Source organism: Geospiza fortis, unplaced genomic scaffold, assembly GCF_000277835.1.
Source record: "Geospiza fortis unplaced genomic scaffold, GeoFor_1.0 scaffold88, whole genome shotgun sequence".
NCBI classification, from domain to species: Eukaryota; Metazoa; Chordata; class Aves; order Passeriformes; family Thraupidae; genus Geospiza; species Geospiza fortis.
Window position 1 is genome coordinate 682,679 of NW_005054434.1, and position 5,340 is coordinate 688,018.

A 5,340-nucleotide genomic window follows, 5' to 3' on the forward strand; every position below is an offset into this window, starting at 1 on the left:
TTCCTGCTGTAGAGGCTCTGTCTGAACACAGAACCTCTGTTTGACTCTAACCCCAGTGCTGAGCTAATATGTCTAATGACTTCTGAAGAACTGCCTTGTGCACACTGAGGGAATTGGCCCTTCTGAGAGCCTTGAACCACCAGAACGAGAGTACCTTCACTGTAGAAAGGAAGTGTAAGCTGGAAATTTGAGCAGCAAGGAAAGAACAGCTTCTGGCTTGGGCCCTGATTTAGAATACTCATAGTCCAGGCTGGCTTCCCAATTCCTACACAGACTTACTAAATATTCATGGAGATAAGAACCTTTCTGACACCTGACTTGGAGAGTAAACTCTTGGGCAGAGAGATTCCTGCATGTTATAGACACGTTCTTTTCACTTATGTTTATGAGGTTCTGACTCATAGGCTAATTTGAATAAATTTTGAGTTGGGTAGCTGAGCCAAATAAATCAGTTGGGCTGAAATTGGTTTGAACTGATCCATTGTAGAGATATATGGGTTGTATTTGCATTCACAAGAAAAACTGTAGAAAGTTGCTCTGGTTTGTGGAACATACTTTTACTCAACCCAAAATGAAATCCTTCCCTCTTACAGTGAAAAAAAGAAAAGTTAAATAGTAGATTAACATTATGAAGTAGCTGGTGGTGGTGGCCACCTCTTCTGCAAACACAAGCCATCATGTAGGCAGTGTAAAACCCACATCTGAAAGGATGTGACCCACATCTCTCATTTCTCACAGAAGCATCTTCTCAAAGCTGTTTTACATCCACCAGATTTAGTCAAAGGGAGGAACTCTGTCTAATGTTGTAAAGTCAATACACTTCTGACATGCTGAAATAGTTCTTTTCTATGTTAACAACATAATTTTTGGTTCAGCCCACCTATACTGCAAAATTGACGGACAGCTAATCACTCAAAACATGTGCCTCAGGTGTCAGCATCTCATATGACTGTTTGTGGTTTGTTTGAACTATTCAATTGATTTCTATAAATAGGATATACTCTCCCATTGAAACCTCTAAAGAGTGGAAACAGCAAGCAAATGATAGCAGCCTCCTGTGTACCTTTATAGAAGGACTTAGAGTGATGGGAGGCTTTTTGCTGTGAAATAGCTCTTGTGAAGTCTGAAACAAGCATAAGTTGACTCATGGAAGAAAAATTGAATCATAAAGAACAGCTACTCAAACATACACAGCAATGAACACAAACACCTCCATTAGTGTCTGCAAATGGCAAATTGACTCTAACCACTGTGTGAGCTGAACAATCCTCACTGCCAGACAGGGAAGAGCTGAAAAGAGAAAGAAAGAAAGAGAGAAGAGAGAAAGAGAGAAAGAAAGAGAGAAAGAAAGAGAGAGAGAAAGAAAGAAAGAGAGAGAGAAAGAAAGAAAGAAAGAAAGAAAGAAAGAAAGAAAGAAAGAAAGAAAGAAAGAAAGAAAGAAAGAAAGAAAGAAAGAAAGAAAGAAAGAAAGAAAGAAAGAAAGAAAGAAAGAAAGAAAGAAAGAAAGAAAGAAAGAAAGAAAGAAAGAAAGAAAGAAAGAAAGAAAGAAAGAAAGAAAGAAAGAAAGAAAGAAAGAAAGAAAGAAAGAAAGAAAGAAAGAAAGAAAGAAAGAAAGAAAGAAAGAGAGAGAGAGAAAGAAGAAAGAAAAGAAAGAATAGCAGATAGGACAGAGACTCAACAACACAGAAACTTTTAATTCTGCTGCCTTCAAAACTAAGACTTTTTCAAAAGTCTGCAGTCCAGTTTATGCCAGAAAACACATCAAACTTTTGCATATGGGTCATGATGCAACGTAGAATTCTAAACACATACCTGCAGGGTTGCATTGCCCATCTCATTCCAGAAGCAATGCATCTTTCTTCATCTTTCCTAATGCTCTTCTGTGCTTCATCTTGTCATCCTAATCCAGGGTCCATCCTGCCAGATGCTGAGCTCAGCGTGGTGCTGGTGCTGCCAAGGGCTGAGTGCCCTTGAAGCCATTGTTCCCTTGAGTTTTGTCACAAGGTCTCTGTTTTCCTTGGTTTCCAAAGGTTCCTCATGGCCAGCAATGCTATGTGGGGATAAACAATAGTTTGAGCTGTTCTCCAGAAGGAGGGAGAGAAAGAGGAGGGACAGGAGAGAAGGAAAGGTGGGGAGAAAAGCAAGAAGAAGGGTTAAGGGGAACAAAGGGAGGGAAGGAGTGGAAAGGGAATTGCTTCCTGAGCAGCCCTTGTTCTGGCAAATCCCAGAGTCCCTGACTGATGCCATTGTGGAGCATTCAGCAGTCACTGAGCACTGACTGTGTCATTTCCAGTGTGCCATAAAAGCACATCCCCTCACCACAGGGACAGGAAGGACGGTGTGTGACTCCTGCAGGACAGCTGTGCAGCTTTGCCAGCTGCAGTGCTGTCATTACATCCCCACGGAATGCAGGATGGACAGGAAAACCCCAAACCTGTTCCTGGCACTCTCCCTTAGTGAGACCTGAGGGGAGGAAGGAGGGCTGACTCACCAGGAAATAGAAGTGATGTATGTTATGAGAATGGCCTTTGCTGCTGCTGCAGCTTCTGCACTGGCCACATGCTGCCCTTTTGCTGGGTTTTGCTGAGCATGCCACTTCTGCCTGCCACCTTTGGCTTCCTTCCCTGGGCTGGGACAAACCAGTTCATCTCCCTGAAAGCAGCCCCTTGGGGTACAGAGACTGCAGAGACAGGACAAGCCAGCAGGAAAAGAGTCATTGTGGGGTGGTGAAGTATCAGATGGAGTTGGACACCAACCAGAGTCTGTCTGTGGAGTCATGGTGATGAGGGATCATTCTTCTCTGCAGAAGCTGTTCCTACCACAGGCTGCATGTCTGGACTTCTCCTCAGGCAGCTTCCCTCAAACCTAGGTCTGGTGAGAGCGCATCAGGTGCTGTTTTTTACACAACTTACAGGTTCATGGCAGGTGATGGCATCTCTCTTGAAATAGGGGTCGTTATAGAAGAGTACCAAAATAAAGCAGAGGAGAAAAGTTAGTTGTCATCATTTCCAAACCAAGAAAGACAAAGCTATGATAACTAAGAATTTGATTTCAAAAAAGACAAAGGTGGAGATTGAAAAGGCCTCATAGGGGCATTTTGAATCTAAAGTTGGGGCTGAATAAAATGTTACAACCCAGTTCTGTTAAGTCATAACCCTCCTTATGCTTCTGTCATTTGGGAGAAGTATAGAATTTTCCAAAGCATCAAAATTGATGTAGAAACCCAAATATTAGTTGTTTTCAGCCACTTCAATTTGGAATGAATTTGTAGGTACTAACATGATGCTACCATCTATCTAGTCAGCATTCAGCAGACGCCACAAGAAACATAAATTTTTGGTACAGTAAGATATGGATCAAGTACAAAAAAAGCACAATATCATGACACTATCTTTCCACTTCCTGGGCTTAAAGTAATCAGAACCTATTTTTTTTTCAGTATTTCTGCTGCTAAGAAATACTCTGTCAAGATTTTCTGAGAATATCCTAAGAAACAAAATCAGGACATTCCCTACCATCCTCATCTGCTACCTTTTAAAGGTTTGCTGTATATGTACCTGTATATGTATATATACCAGGCATCCAGAGAGTTCTTTCATGTGCAAAGGAACTGATTTACCTTGCCAAAAGTACAACCTGCTGCTGCTAGTGCTTGAGGTTCGTCACATGAGGCAGATACTGGAGAATCCCTTTCCATTTTGCTGAATCCATGAAGATTAGGTTGACAAATGAAATTTGCATGGACTCAGTTTCAAATATTTGCTGAAGTCTTTTTTTTTTTTTTTTGAAGAACCCTGCAGCAACCACTATGCAGTTTCCAGCATCACCCCACCGAATTGACTGGAACCAATTGCTTCCAACAAATTTCCAGAGTTTCTTCGGGAAGAAGAGGGATGAAAAGCTTTGACAAGAGTTCTCCTCAAAAAAATTGAGCTCACCTCTGCTCATGGCCCGGGGCTGATCTGGCAAAACTTGATCAGCTTTTTCTTCTAGCAGAGGTGCAAGAGAAGCAGCAGCAGCTTTTCTGCCGCGTACTGGAGGGACAAGAGAAGTTCAGACTGCTAACTCAACTGTCTTGTCTGGAACAGAAACTCGAGATGTTTCTGAGGAAGAAGGCTTCATTTTCAATGTGACTAAAATCTCCAGTTGTGGCCCTTTACCTGAGCAGCCAGGCTTTGTCCTGCAGGACAAGATGCAGAATGAAAAGCGGTGGTGCCAACTGCCTGGGGAGCCCAGCTGGTCATTCTCAAATGTCACCACAACAGCCGTGCTCAGATCACACCGTGGCCTCCGTCTCTTGGCAAAATGAAGCAGAGGCAGAAGAAGTTGCTAAATCACAGTGGTTGCTTTTCATTTATAAAGCTGCAGATGTTTTTGAGCCAAGGGTCAGGAAGTAAATAAAGCTGTGTTTGCATTTCATAACTCCTGAAAGGTCAGTGCTGCATCCAATTGCCCCTGGGAGTTGGTCTCCCAGGGGGAAGAGGGAAAGTGTTAGGAGTAGCAGTGCCCCAAACTTGAACCTTTTCATCTGGGCACCTTTCACCTATGCAGAAGTGTTTGTACACTTGTTGTTCTTGAGGTGAAGCTCCTGCTTCACTGGCCAGGCAGAGCTTTGAGCAGCAGGGCTGGGGCTGCAGTCACTGCCCCACTGCTGAGACTGTGGGGCTGCTTCTCCTCTAGGCATGGCTTCCCCTTCTTCATGTGACACCTTCTGGCCTCCTCTGTTCACCTGTGAGTTCTCCAGCTAAAAGAAATGCTAAAAGAAAACAGAAATATGTTTTCTCTGTCTCTCTGTTTCTTCTGCAGAATAACCCAGCTCTGTGGTTTCATTAGCACTGCTTCAGGTACTGAGCTGATGCTCTTAACTTTCAGCAGTGTCTCAGTGGCTGCTCCATAGCCATAAAAGGTGGCTTAGGTACATTTTCAAAATGAAATAGACACGAGCTACTCATTCCAGCCCTTTCTCAGGTTAGTTTTAATATGCTTTTATTTGATATTTACCCTTCAGGAACCCAAACAGCAAAACCAATGATGCTCCACCGAGCTTTTAGATTCAACCCTCTCTGCAAGACTGCATGTCTTTCATTAAAGGAAGAATTTGATTCAATGCCTGTAGGAGTCAGTGATTCTCTTCCCTTCAGCATTTGGGTCTGACTCCATGAGTTTTATGAAACACTAACAGCAGTGTGAGGACAATGAATGTGAGCCCTGGAATATTATGGGCAGAGCTGATAGAAGCTGGGACTAATGGAAGTTTAGGTAGAGTGAGATTGGTCTCCTTGAGCTGCCTGAGCACCATGGAAAGCCTGCCCAGACAGACACACAGAGCACATTGTGTGT